A 15,600-nucleotide genomic window follows, 5' to 3' on the forward strand; every position below is an offset into this window, starting at 1 on the left:
ATGTGTTACGTTTCTTACAGTGCTTTAGGATCTCAGCACTAATGGCAAAACTCATAACTTTCTATCAAATTCAAAGGAGAAATCTAAGAACATATACAGTATTATGCAATCCATATTCTTTTTTAATGCATTGAGGAAACAATGGCATTGGCATTCTCAGAGAGATTAGCTGATACAGGCATCATAACTGAGCATGCAAAAGGTATTTAATTCTGTTATATACAGACATATATATATACACATATATATATACATATACACACATATATGCACATTTAATACATATAAATACACATATATACACATATATATACATACATATATACACAGACAGATATATATACACATTTCATTCTGTTATATACAGACAGACTACATCTAATGTATAGATAAGATAGACAACATAACACTTCTGCATGAAAATTCCTTTCACAAAGCTACTCAAAATTCACAATAATTTTACTTTCCTGATGAAATCCTGTGTTTAGCCCTCAAATACTTGTTCCTGGGAAGTATTTCCTATCTAACACTCATACTAAGAACATCATGCTATTTAATTTGCTAAAAGCTTCTGGCCATTATGTTCTAGAATCAGCCTGTCACTTGGTAAAAATAACAGCTTTTTGAGATGTTTCACAAACAGTTTTGTCTGCCTTAAATAGCAAGGAATTGAGATGCCAAACACTGGATGACAACATTTGTAGCTACCTAACCATTTGAAGTTATAGCTACAGTTATAAAATTTAAATTTACCTTATGCCATTTCTCCCAGCTACACACGCACAAATTGTACATTTTGAAGTGTATCTGTGCTTGCACAGGAATGAAGCTAAAGAAAGCTTGTGTCATTTTCTTGGCCATTAGGCGTGCTCTGCACTGTAATGAGGTTTAGCTTTTTCATGAACATAAAAAATCTTTCCTTTGTCCCTTTCACACCCCCCTCAGCATATACCCCAAGTGTGACATAGGTTGGTGGAGTATCCATACACTCTGTGGTCCTGTTTGCCCTCTACCTGCTGCCCCAGGTTGATTCAGTGCAGCTGTACCGATGGTGGACGGGAGAAAAAATAGGAAATCCAATCCAAAAATACAAAATTTCTAGCCCAGCAAGACCTCTCTGATTTGTTGTGGGGTTGGTTTGGGGTTTTCTTTGAATATAAGATAGAGTGTTACTGTCATATTTGTCTTCACATCAGCTTCACAAGGTGCACGTGGATGATTGGACAGAAGAAAAAGGACAATCCAACTTTCACAATCTCATTAAAAGTTTTGAAATTTCAGCACTTCCCCAGAACTCTGAATAATGATTTCCAGGAGAATCTCAGCTTTTGAGTAAGCTTCTAGGCTTGGTGGTCATGTAGAAAAGGTGCTTAAAAGGTTTAGAAAGAGATGACAAAGAGACTAAGACCTGTATAGGATTGTTGTATGCTTTTTTTAACATCTACATATCTTTGAGAGGCTTAAATCATAATGCATGAATGATTGGAACTGGTCAAGAATCAAGACTCTAAATGTGAATCACATTTAACATGAATGCATGCCCTTGGAAACAACACACAATTTCTTTTTCCGTCAATCCTCCTAGCAGAAAAACTAAATAGAACTAGGATTTCACCAAGCACCAGATGCTGTCCCTGAGCTATGAAGAGTACAGTAAGATAAAGAGAGGAAAAATAATTCATTGTCATTCACAGCGTTGTAGTTAAGACTACCTTGCCCTTAAATGTATTTTGCAACCTGTATGATTTTGTAATTGTACAGCTCTGTGCTAAAGATAATAAAATAACCTTGAGTTCTGCTTCATAGCAACACAATCAATTAAGTACTTACATATGGACAAACACTTGAATATATTGTATTGCTTCTGGATGCTATGCTATATTTCTCTCATAGACTGCATTCAATTAACTCAAGGCTGTTGCTAGTTCCTGAGCACGCTGCAGAATAAAGTCCTTCACAGAAAGGGCATTTGCCTCTTGTGCGTCAAGATACTAAAACTTTAAACTTGAATGAATCCTCTGAAAGTTTAATTTCAACACTATTTGTGCTAGAAAGTCTCTTTTAAAGGCCTGTTGTAGTTTAAGGCAGCTGAGGAAGCAAATCAGACTCTGGCTTATTGCTCACTGCCCAAGGATGGTGGAGTCAGCTGGATAAAAGCAAAAACGCGTCTTTGTTTTCCAGGTTTGTTATGCAGTCAAACGCCAGATGTTCTCTGGAATTTTTTTTTATAGCATTTATTAGAAGTCATTAAGTTTCTGAGATCATGAGTAAAGGGGCATGGGAAACCTTTAAGTTAGTTTTTTCTTTCTTCTCTACTATTTGTATGAAAGAGCAAGAAAAAATAAAGCATTACGGTTTAACATCAGTATTTGCCCAGTTACTGATTTTGCTTGATGTTCTGCAAATACAAGCTGAAGAGATATTGAAGCTATGGAAATCCTAGGGTACACAGTTATGCTACTTTATTAATTGTCTGTCCTTCTTAAATGCTTATATGGGTTAGCATTCATGCAAGATTCAGTGGCATCACTGGGATTTCTTGCATACTTTGAAATGACCAGTGCTACTAGATTCACTCAGGGGTGACAAATTGTGCATTGCCTAACTAATACAATGATAATTTCAGACTCTGACTATTCACAAAAGGCTACTTGCATCCCTAAAAAAATATTCATGCTGAAATTTGTACAGAAATGTAATGCTTGTACCTGTGAAATTTGCAGCAATTCTATGAAGAAAAATGCAAAACTCCTCAAAAGATTCTTTATGAATGATCTTTCCAACTGTAAATGTGAAAATTGAACCTTAAAAAATTTCAACAGTCCATTTTCAATTAACAGAACTTTCAAAATAAACAAGTTTGTGCACTTTTTATTCTTGAAAAACACAGCTGAACCAAGAAGAGAGACCAGAGCTGTCTTCCCAGGAGAAGTCTGTTAAATAATTAACATAAACCCCAATAACTTTCAGGCACTTCAAACTAGGCACAAACTACAGAAAACTCACAGTAGTTAGTACATCAGAACCAGGGATTCAAACCGTTTTTACTCACTTGTGCAACTCAGGGCAGTTTGTTTCTCACTGAAGTGCTGTTTACACAAAGCATCCATAGCTGAGAAACACGTTAAACATCTTGTTTATGGAAATTTCCATTAGGAAACACAGACTGCGATATGGCAATTTAAAAAATAAATTAAATCTAGACATGGCCCTCTCAAAGGCAGAGCAAAGGAAGGTTTTCCAGTGCTTTGGGGAGAATCCTTCCAGTGCTTACATTCTCTTTCAGAGGCTTTCAAGTCTCTTCTAATCTGCAGACCTCCCCACAGCTTCACAGTATGGACTCATGGATACATTTAGGCCTATGGCCAAAAGACCTAACAGGAATCGAGCAAGAAAAGACTCACAAAACTGTGAAGATTGGTCACTTGTTTAGCACCAAGACAACAGTTGTGCACTGCAGGATGTGAGGGTGCACACCCATGAGTCAAGTCTGGCAAAGTCGGCACGGTCTGGTCTGAGTGAACGCAGGAGAGAGCACAGAGGCAAGACTCTTAAATGCTGGTTGTCACTTGCTAGGGGCTGCAACATCTGGGGTGCTCCCCTCCAGCAGTGGCACCAGCTTCTCCTCCAGCTGAGAAACCAGGCCACCTGGTCTCAAACCCATCTGGTGCAGGGTCTGCTAACCACGACTCCGGCATCTTTCATTCCAGGTGGAGAAATCCCAACGTGAGCCATTCCCTGGGTCAGACTGGGCACAGCAGGCTGCATTGCTGAGTCAGACAACCTTTCAGCAGAGACCTTGGCTTTAGACTATGCCCTTCACTGGGCCAGCAGGTATCTGTTCAGAGCTCAGATAAGCCAAGGTGAAAAGTTTAAGTGCGCTGCTGACAGAGAGATTTGCACTAAAATGTAGGTGGGAGCCTGAGTTAAGCCTGTGGTGAAGACATGCTCTCAGTCTAGATATTCAATCACAAGACTGGCAGATACAACATGCATCAATGTGCATTTACTGTCCTAAATCACACTGTTGCTAGTGCCAGGAAAGAAAAACAAATAAAGCAGAGAGGTAAGGACAAAACATGACGAATGAAAATACATATGTGCATCCCTAAGCACATGTGCCCACCCCACATGTACACTGCATGGTGTAATTTCATTTCCCATGATAACACCTTCAGGGACATAGTTCAATTTCAGCCATGAAATATAGATCCAGTATTTTGAGTATGTAATACATTTCAACTGGCCGGTCACTGGTTGATAGTTTGGGGCTGAAGGAAACACTTTCATTCATTTCACTGAGGGTAATCATGGTGTGCAAAGCCACTGATTAAAATGATAACCTGAAAGAGGGCCAGAAGTGAGAGAAAACCTCTCTGCTCCCTCCTTCTTCTACTCGCTTCCCACTCCTCGGCGCTGGATTCCTTAACCTTTGCCACAACTTGCTGATAAATAGTCTGGGCTAAAATTAGATATATAGCAAAGGGTAGGTGTTACCATCTGCTGCATGTTGTTAATTCTTGATGGCCTGATAACATCTATTTTTGATGGTCTTTATTAGCTTTCTGGGGAGGAGACTAGAGGGATAGGGCTCTAGTGCCACCCTCTGTGGTTTTCAGTATTTGCTGCTTTTCTTCAGTTTGCAACCACTTTTGCCACAACAGAAGGCTTTTAGAAGAATGAGCTAGGTAAGACAGGAGATCATGGGTATGCACACAATAAATGAACTGTCAGTGACTTCTAGATCTGCTTTCAGTCCATTTAACAGCCAGCATGTCTTCTTTCATGCAACTGTGGACTGTTTTCTCTTCTGTGATCTTTTTGTTGTTGTTGAAAGCAATAGTCAGAGCAGAACTGAGCAATACTAAATTGTCCATCCACCTTGGTTCTCTGGTAAGACCAAACCTCTCCCAAACACTGAGCATGTTTAAAAACCTATGCACGCTGCAAACATAAGCTTATACTGGCAATGAGTGACTGATGGCTATGTTACCTGTTAAGCAAAATAAAGTTCCCAAGCAAAATAAGTATTGGTCTTTTCTATTAATTGCCTGGGAAAGTACCAACTGTACCTACCAAGTATTTTTATTGCTTAGAGCTAAAGAAATACAATACTCTCATTTCAGCTGGATTCTCAAGATGACTATATTTTGTGACATTCAAAATCATGTGAGAGCATAAATAAATCTCAAGCAAATCTAAGTGTGGCATGACCTGAGATCAATTGTTGTGAACACCGTAATGTACCGCAGCATTGCCTAATAGAACATCATTAAATTACATTATTTTAGACATTATCCTTCATTGCAATGCTTCTCCTTTTTCTCATCCGGTTCTGAATCCTCCATTTTCATTCTCCACCTACAACCATGCTCCCAAAGATGGAGTAAGCAAGGCAGAAAAGCATACATGACTCTCAACCTACCTCCATCACAGGTCAAATTTTCAAGAAATAAGTGAAAATCTCATGAAATATTTTAAAGGTTAGTAGTGGAGGCTATCTTTTTAATACAAGCTTGGCATGCATTACAAGTTTTCACCAGGAATCCTAACCTTTATACAGACCCTTTTTTTTTTTTTTGATTCAGACTTCACGTAGACTTCTTACTTTTATCATGAAGATCCTCATAAAAGTTCCCTCATTCCATGCTACCAGTCATCTCTTGTTGATCATACTCAACGATTTCCTTTCTTCTCCTAGGTGCCAGAGATTCGGTCTGACACCAGCCACAACAATTAAGTGCTTCCTCCTCTAATGAACCAGATGATGCAGCAGTCCAGCTCTCACTCCAGCTGAGCTGCTGTCCTGGCTGAGTGCCTCTGCCATCCTGGCCCATCTGCCCAAAGCTCTTCCTGAGAAGGCTTAGTTGTGTTCTTCCACCTGCATGAAACAGACAACCAACCAAGCACTGCTATCAGGACTGGCAAGTATATTTGTTTTCAGCATCTCTGTGGTGAGTCAGTGAGACAGATGCACTGTTGAGGGCTAGAAAAGTCACATTGCCTTTTTATGAATAGCTGAGATATTCAAAACTGCAAAACAGCTTCCCAGAGGAGGCGAATGCATCCCAACCTGAGACGACTCAGGCCCTCCTGGAAGGCTCACTGTCTGGAAACGTTAGGAGGTAAGAAATATCAAGAACAACTGTAAATGTCAAAGAAGAGAGTTACTACTTGCAAGTGATACATTAAAAATCCCCATCCAGGGGGAAAACTGTATCTGATATTAAGCTCTCCCCAGACACAGAGCTCTCCTAAGTAGAGATGCAATACTTGTAACTGGAGTAGATAAATGCTTTGGCTGCTTTTAGAAAGCCTCCTGAATTATTTGCCTTTTTCAATCTAAAGAGATTCATATCTCAACATGAGCAAGCTACACTAAGACAAGCAGGAAAAAGGGAATGTCTGCAGGTGAAAGTGTTACCATAAAAGAGAAAGCACAGCTCCAACACACCATGTGACCTGGAAGCAAGAATTGCTACTTAGCTCAATATTTCTAAAACTGTGGTCTGTGATGTTTCTAAGGGTCAATAAAACATATAAAAGGTGTTAAAAATGTTAAGATCTCAGGAGAAGCTGTAGTTCATTTCTGAAGGATTTAGGTTACAAATGTGGATTATAACATGAGGCTGCAACGCTCACAAGATGGGGAACTGCAAATACCCTTAAGTTCTAACAGCATCTCAGTTCCTTCAAGGCAAGGGATTAATTAAAAACACATGAAGCTGGCAGTTATGGTTTGGTTTGATGCCCCTGTAAGACATGGAAGGAGCTGTGTCTGATGCAGTGATTAAAAATGCTGGAATTACATTGAAAGAAATTAGTCAAAAAATAGTCACAGATGGTTTAGAAAATACTACGCCTGCCTTATAGGGAGCTATCTGTTGTTTTCTACAGTCTGAATAAGCTGAGAAATTCACAGAATGATCATCAGTGATGAGGAACGTGGACACCAGAAACTGTTAGCACAGGGCTAGGCCTTTGCTTGTGTAACCTAGCACAATTTCATCAACTTCCATGAAACTTCCCAAGTTCATACCACCTGAGGACCATCACAGGTACCTCCTGCTATGAAGAAATGTGAGAAAGATTAAAGGTATTGCAAAAATAAAATCACCATCTACAGAACCCACTCAGAGAAAGAAAACTAAATACTTGTATCTCTAAATCTCAACCACATACTCCGTTCTCTCACAAACACACAGATGCATGGAGTATGCAGAAGGATAAGGACTGTTTGCTCATCCCTGGCTATTACAATAAAGGAAGATAAGTAAAGGAAGATAAGTAATCCTCTGTAATCAAATCTGTATGAAGCTTTCATTTTTTCATAATAAAACATTCATGTTACAGATGCCCTGACAGATTTTACCATCTTGCCATTTTATTGATTCTTAAATAGGAAAGCTATCATACTTCTGACTGCTTCTCATGAGGAGACTAATTAGATTATTTCATCATCTGGTTCATCAAAGCAGGAAATACTTAAGTGTCACAGCTGGTCTCAGACTAAGTATCTAGTACCAAGATTTTAAATGAAAACTATTACATCTTCACAGGGTAAGTATTTCATAAATGGCTAGACAGTAAAAAAATGATGAAGATAATAGATATAATCTCACATCTCTGGGCTGCAAAGGGAGTCTTAACTCTACCACTGCATTTGGATTTATTTTCTCCTGCTTTTGCTACTACTGTCATCAAACAGGCTTTGCATAATGAACAGATCTGGAAAACTGAGAGAGCTATTTAGATTTCCAGCAAAGATTTATGACTGAGAATTAAAAACTCTGAGGCAGCATCTTCATTTTAGGTGAATCCCCTGTTATTGATGCAACCTTTCAAAGAGGAGTACTCAACACTACGGAAGGATCAACTACAAGGAACCCCCTTGGAAAGGACCCATCCTACTGTACAGTCACTATTCACTGCCCATCATTCCTTTATGAATTTGTGAGAGATCTTCTTCTTCTGCACACACCACTCTGTGCAATAAGCAAATCCTCCTGTAAAGAAACATGTGTGACAAAGCCACATATTCAATTTTATCGTGCTTCACCTTCTCATATATTCATGTCCTCTGTACACAGGGGACAAGAATAAACAAGCTACTCATCTGAAAGAAGAGCTTGTTCACCATAGTGATTTGGAGTGAAATTGTTACCTGTCACCAGCAGACAGCAAAAAACACCTAGGCTTTGAAGGTCTATTTAAGGTCTATTTAAGCTCTAAAAGAGCAGCTTGATAATGGGAAAATCATTTCCTTTAAAGAGCATTCTCATGAAAATCATATGTAAAAGCAGAGTCTCCATACAATACCAAAACCTCAATAACTTTGTTATGGAATAATATAATCCTATTTCTCTTACAGACCTATAATGTCATTATGTAAATGGTTATACAAAGCCATGATTATATCAACAAAATGAAATTGTTGTGTAAGACAGTTCCCAGTCCCTCTAAATGAGTGTTTTCAGCACTGTAGAACCAGAAAGTTTCCTCCTATAATGCTAGAAGTAATGTTAACATTGTTGACTCCCATTGCATTTTTAGCTTTGATGGTTATCACAATTAACCTTGAAGAACACAGGACCAAAAAAAATAATATATATGTGGAAGTTGCATCACACAGTGAAAATTGTAATAACATTTAGATTCCTCTTATGTTCTGCACTTCCTTGACCTTATTAGAAATTTAGAAATCCTTGTCATTTTGCCTGCCAGTTAGCTGGTCAGAAATAGTTCTTTGTAATCTAAACCCTCTTGGTTTTTTTTAATGAGTTAGGCTGTAGGCCTCATAAAATTTTAGATGGAAGTTTTGACTGGGTCACTTTGATGCAGAAAAATATAATTTTTATGTCAGAACTATCTTTTTGAAGTTATATGAACCAATAGATGAACCACGAACCTCATAAAAGGACACACACTTTCTTTCTAAACTCAACCTAACTTTTGGAGTGCACAAAGTAATGAAAGATACAAAAGTCACATCATTTAAACCACACATGGAACTGTTTGAGGACAGTAACAGTATCATAAAAATATTTTCAACAGGCTGTCTCCTGAATTAATAGCATATAGCTGTTACAAGACAATGTTACTAAATAAACCAGTAAAATTTAGCTACAAACTTTAGTTAATGATCCTATAAAATCATGACCCATGATGCTGATATTTTTAGGCTATTACATTATTAGCTATTCTTTCACTTTCTAACTTACATATGATAATTTCTGCCTTTGTGCTGGTTTTATCTGGGATGCAGTTCGTTTTCTTCATAGTAGCTAGCATGGGGCTATGTTTAGTATTTGTGATGAAAAAAAAGGTCAGAAATTAAATTCAGACTTTTGTACAATTCTGTAAATGGCTGTAACCAGCAGAGTACAATCCACTGAGCTAACAATGCTGGCTGGGGGAACTGCACTCACTTTTTTTGTCGAAAAATGCTTCCATCTCCAAAAAGGCAAAGAGGTGGATCTTTACAGATTATAAAGTCTCAAAAGTCTTTATGAGGTTGTCCACAACTGTGGTTTAGAGAACCATGACCAGTGCAGTGGCACCAACTGTGATGTGTACAGTTGTCATTATTCCACTGCATTTTGGGCACTGGTTTCCACTTTGTGTGTTATTTCCTCTTTACAGTGCTCATTTTCTTACACAATAAATGTTAAAGAAATTCTGTATAAGGAAGGAAAGAAAATGGAAAAGAGGAGGTCTATCACAGGCGAAGGTGAGGAATATCCCACCAGTTCCAGATGCTTAGAGGACTGTAGGGTCCACAACGTGAGGCAAATAGAGGCAGTGTTACAGGCAAAACAATAATGTCTGACCTTCCTCTTCCTCAGCAGAAGGTACTGTTTGGTTTTTACACAAGAAAAAGAAAACTGAACAAGAGTCCCCAATATTCCAACTAGCGATAAGCAATACTGCTATTTTATTTTAAGACAATTTACTTACTTATAGGGGAAAGAAGAAGACAAGCCATTGCATACTTAATGTCAGGGGGAAAACTCTTACTCAAATATTTGCCTTCATAGAATTTCTTTAGTAGTATTTTAACCATGAATAACATCTCCCTAATTGATCTGAAAAAAGTCCTCTATATTAGGAGTCAAGGCTATCATTTCCTTTAGGATCATTAAATGAGGCCTCACTTTGCTCTTTTGTTATCAAAGAGGTAGCACCGGAAAACTGATAAATAAAATTCCCCTTGTGGAAAAGAGTCCTGCTACCGTACTGTTGTTCTATTTAACATATTTCCTACTGATTCTTTTCTATCCTCGTTCTTACAAATTAGGCAACACAAAGATTAACAGATAAATCATACACCTTTCTCTCATTTGGCTTGAGCGTTTTTTGTACACTCATGACAGCAGCCAATTTTGCTGTTGCCACAATTTCACATCCTCAACTCCGAAAGTGTGGCCACATGGCACTTCAGATGCCTCAGGATGGCTACGATTGCACATTCAGTGATACTGTTGCTTACATTTACCAAGCAGCCCCTCCTTCCCTCGCCTCCAGCTACTTGTTTACAATCCCATGCTACACTCTGTTACGTACAGTTGTTTGTACAAGCAGGTAATAAATCAATTCAAACCACACACTTTTACAGCCAAGCCTTCCCAAAAGTTAAAAGAAATCTAAGGCGATTCCAGTAACATCATTGAGACTATGATGTAATGAAATTAAGTTACTGATAGGTAGGTGAATGTTAGATTGAAGCAAATCAGTTGAGAAATAGATGGAAAAGCAGAAATGAAGAAGAACTAAACAGCAGCAACCAGAGGTTATGGAAAATCAGATTTATTTTGTTGAAAGTAAATGACTAACTACTAAATGAAATCTGAAATGTTCTGAAATGAATAATGGAAATCCCAGATTTTCTCATCATAGGGAAAATGCCACATTTCTTAAGCAAACACTGGGATTTCATTGCCAAGACCCCAGTGTCAACAGTGCTTCTCAGCCCTTCTTTACATGAGACCAATAGGGAGCTAAAAAGCCTAAAAGCCTGAAGAGAGGAGCACTGCAGAGCTCTGCCTGCTGTTTGGCAGCCAGAGTGCTTCCAAGAGTGCTGGCATATCTGGAGACCAGGAACATTTTGAATCTCAGCCCCACAGCGCAAGTAATCCCAGGGCTGCCCATGTGGCAGGCTCAGACCTAAAGCTGAAAGGTCAGGCACTGCAGTACACCAAGAGAGTTCAGCAACTTTAATAAAAAATGTTTGCAAGTGAAAAGCAACTCTCCTTAGAAAACTTTCAGTCTACACAAAGAACAACCCTGATGAGGTGATAATCTCATCTTTCAGATTGCAATAAAAATCCTCATAGCTAGTCCCAGCAAGGTGACCCAGCCTCATCAGGGCAGCTTTGATGTCATTTTAGTGATGTCAAGGCACAGTGAAGCTGCCAAAGGACCAGTGAAACCACGCACCTGTCCAACCCTCTGCGTGCTCCCCATGCTTCTGAGATGTGGCCAAGGGTCATGGGAACTCACCCCGGCAGCTACTATGCTGTTCACTTATCAGTACCAATGTTATGCCTTCAGAAAAACACCAAGCAAAAATACATCTATCATGCAGGCCCCAGGTAAGCTTTTAAACCATGTATGTTATTGGGGCATCTCCAAACAAATAATAAGTACCTTTCCCCCATAAATTAGTAACATTAGGACACTGAGAAGTAAAAATATGATATTATATTTCTAGCAGTGCATATCTCATTATTCAAAGGACTGTGTAATGCTGATTCACACCAGTTCAACAGACCAGCTTTGCATGCACATGCACATACACAACTCTCTCTACAGCATACTGGCAGACCAGTCACTCTCCCAGCGCTATCTGATCAGAGCCTTACAAATGCTCCTCTCTCAAAGCAGACTGTTAGCTGCTGCCACGCCCTCCCACATCTGACCAACAGGCCACAAACAGATTGTGCTTGTTCTCAGGTCATCACCATTTAGTTTGGAGTACCCAAGGTGCCTTCTCCAGCAGCAAAGAGCACTTGTGGTTGAGCCACAGAAATAGCTTTCTGGGAAACATTTCCATTGTACTGTTCTGTACAAAGCTCCCTTCTCTCCTTAGGAACAACTTGTAAGACCCAGTTTAAGAGCACTGGCTTTCAGGAGCATCCCATCTCAAAGATGTCTAGTTAGACTGGTCCAACTTTCTTGACATGCAAGTTGCTTCTGACAACCAGACTCTCCACTCACCCCTGCCACATGGTGATTTGTAACTGTTGGTTCAAGCTCTGTCAATGCAGTAAAGCAGATTTTGTCCCAAAGGAAGATATGTCCCTAACAAGAAAAAGGCCATGCCCTTGTTGTATGAGTAGTGGCTTAGCTACACCTACCAGCTTCTCTTCCTGGTTGTTTTTTTCCTAACTTCACACTATTCCTGAAATAACATCAGCATTCAGTTACTACTAATGGAAAATACTTCATCGTTTTAGGAAAGGGATTTTATGATGTTTTTTACTGTAACAGCAGAGCCCTAGATTCACACAAGTCACAGAATGTACCTGTGTTACTGATACTAGCCCTGACTAAAGCACTGTGGGACTCCTCCTGATCCTGGGAGCCTTCCCCACAGAGTCAGGGTGTATCCAAGGCACACAGCTAGGTCACAGAAACATTTTTTAGGTCTTGCAGTTTAGAAATTGGCTCTATGAAACCTCAGCTCCTTTCCAGTAAGGATCCAACTAGGATACTTCCAGTCATTACAATCTAACCATGTTACTGTGGCAAAAACTGTAAAGTCAAGCAAGATCCACTAGACTGGTCAGACCATTCAGAAAGCGTTTAACACCACTGTTTAATATCTTCATTACTGACACACACAATGACCGAGTGCACCCTCCCCAAGTTTGCAGCAGCAGCAAGCTGTGGTGTGGTCGTTGACGTGCCCAGTAGATGTGATGCCATCCAGAGGGACGTGGAAAAGCTCAAGAAGTGGGCCCATGGGAACCTCATGAGGTTCAACAAGGCTAAGTGCAAGATGCTGCACCTGGGCTGGGGTGATCCCCAGCAACACTACAGGCTTGGGATGAAGACATCAGAGCAGCCCAGCCAAGAAGGACTTTTGGGTGCTGGTGGATAAGAGGCTGGGCTTGACTCAAAAATATCTTTTTGAAGCCCAGATGGATAATCACATCTTGGCCTGCATCAGAAGAAGAATGGCCAGCAGGTCCATTCTCCCCCTCTACTCTGCTCTCATGAGACTCCACCTGGAGTGCTGTGTCCAGCTCTGGAGTCCCCAGCACAGGAAAGAGATGGATCTGCTGGAGCAAGTCCAGAGGAAGGCCACGAAGATAATCAGGATGGAACATCTCTGCTGTGAAAAAAGGCTGAGAGAGCTGGGGTTGCTCAACCAGGAGGAGAGAAGGCTCTGGGAAGACCTTACTGCAGCCTTCCAGTACTTAGAGGATGCTTATAAAAAAAGATGGGCACAGACTTTTTTAGCGGGACCTGTTGCAGTAGGACAAGAGGTAATGGTTTTAAACTAAAAGAGCAGTAGGTTTAGACTAGATACAAGGAACAAACTTTTTACGGTGAGGGTGGTGAAAACAAGAACAGGTTGCCAAGAGAGGTGGTAGATGTCTCATCCCTGGACACATTCAAGGTCAGGTTGGATGGGGCTCTGAGCAATCTGATCAAGTTGAAGATGTCCCTGCTCACTGCAGGTGGGTTGGACTAGATGACCTGTAAAGGTCCCTTCCAAATCAAACTGTTCTCTGATTCTATGAAAATACCTGACAGGTGGGACACCACAGGACTTCTTCCAGCAACTTGACCATTCCTCATCCCTTGGCTATTCTCTAGCCTTCCATTCCCTTCTTGTTATGTCCAACCCAAATAAGCAGTAGGTAAGTCCTAAATAGCATATTGAGGCAAATGAACATGATTCTCAAGCCACAATAGCATTTACCTCCCATAATTTTATAGTTGTTTATGCAGTTTGGACATCTATTTTCAAAGTCAACTCTTTACTGCTGCTGACACCTATCCAAGACAAATGCTACAAAGAGGTAAGAGCTACTCACTTACTTCACTTTTTTAATAATGTTTACTCTTGCAAAAGAAATTTTCTTTCCACAGGAGTTCATGCCTAGCAATCACTATTCCATGGGAGTTCATGCCTAGCAATTACTATTCCAAAAACATATCTTACTGGTATAATTCTTTTTTTCTTCACAGAAGTTTAAAAATACAAGTAAAGGTCATATGCTAATTTGACATTTCAAAATCATACTCAAACCTGAAGCTTCATAAAAGTAAGTTTGATTATGACACTTGATGTACTCTACATATAGGAGCAGCTTAAAATCACTTCTTTTTGCATTATGAACTGAGATACTTTTGCAGTAAGACATAATTTTTAAAGGCTTTAAATAGTGGAGAACACCTAGGCAAAGCAACTTCTATCGTTGTCCTGCTAAAATAACAATAGATGTATCAAATAACATACTTTCTGAAAATTCTTGAGCAATCGCAGTTGTAACTTCACTGAGCTCTTCTCACAAAGAGAATTTACAGATGAAAAAATTATATTTCATCAATGTTGTTAGTAAAATACAAACTTCACCTATTTTTCCTTGGAATATGTGATACCAGAACAAAAAAAGCGGAGAATCTCTTTTAAAACAGGGGGGAAACCCCTGTAACTTTTTAGGAACACTTAAGAAGTACAGAATACCTAGGCTGCAACTTATCACATACACTTTAACATCTCATTACTCATCTCATTACTCATGCTGTATTCCCACATCCCTATCTTCTCCCTTGTTCTTTCATTTCTTACCAACTTCGTAAATTCTTCAGAGCAGGTTTTCTTTTTTATACAAAGCTTGACACAACAGAGGGTATCTTTCTACCACCAAAGTGGAATTAAGTAATAACATTATCTATGTTACAATATTATAGATATTATTATTATAGATAACTATTATTTTATAAAAGGAAACTGCATCTTAAATTGTCCTGTCATATTAGCTGGCTTCACTCCTCACTTTTTCAGCATGCTGCAGATTCTGACTCGGAGGAGTCATTTGACAGACACTGAAAGATCTGATGGCTGGTTAGGAACAGCTGGGGTTTTGGACAGCTGGAAAAGTGTAAGAGTCTACTTAAATTATGAATTAAGCACAACGGGCCCATGATAATGTTTAAAAGATGATCCTGAAACTATCAACTGCTAATACCACCATGAGATTTCCAAGTTAGCAATAAACTTTCTCCTCCTGAGAAAATGCAATGGTTTCAGGTTGGCTGCAGATGTAAGAACACCACTTCTGTCCTAGTCACGAGGTCTTCGTCATAGCCAGAGCAGTGGAAAAGCAGCAGAGCAGTTGTCCAAGGCACAGTTTTGTAACTGTTTACAAATGACAGGACCAGGTATGCCTTAAACTCCAATCTTCAACTTTTGACTTAAGAGTCTGAGAAGCTGAGTCCGGCTGCACAAGTCCTGTACATACAAACCATACTTGGGAGGCTGGATGCCCAGCTGCTCAGCTTCTAGTTTAGTGGTGAGCACAAGTGATGCCAGGTTGAGTTGGACTCAGTGATCTCAGAGGTCTTTTCCAACCTTACTCATTCCAG

The sequence above is a fragment of the Myiozetetes cayanensis genome, unplaced genomic scaffold, assembly GCF_022539395.1.
Source record: "Myiozetetes cayanensis isolate MyiCay16 unplaced genomic scaffold, myiCay2020 scf1, whole genome shotgun sequence".
In the NCBI taxonomy this organism is placed as follows: domain Eukaryota; kingdom Metazoa; phylum Chordata; class Aves; order Passeriformes; family Tyrannidae; genus Myiozetetes; species Myiozetetes cayanensis.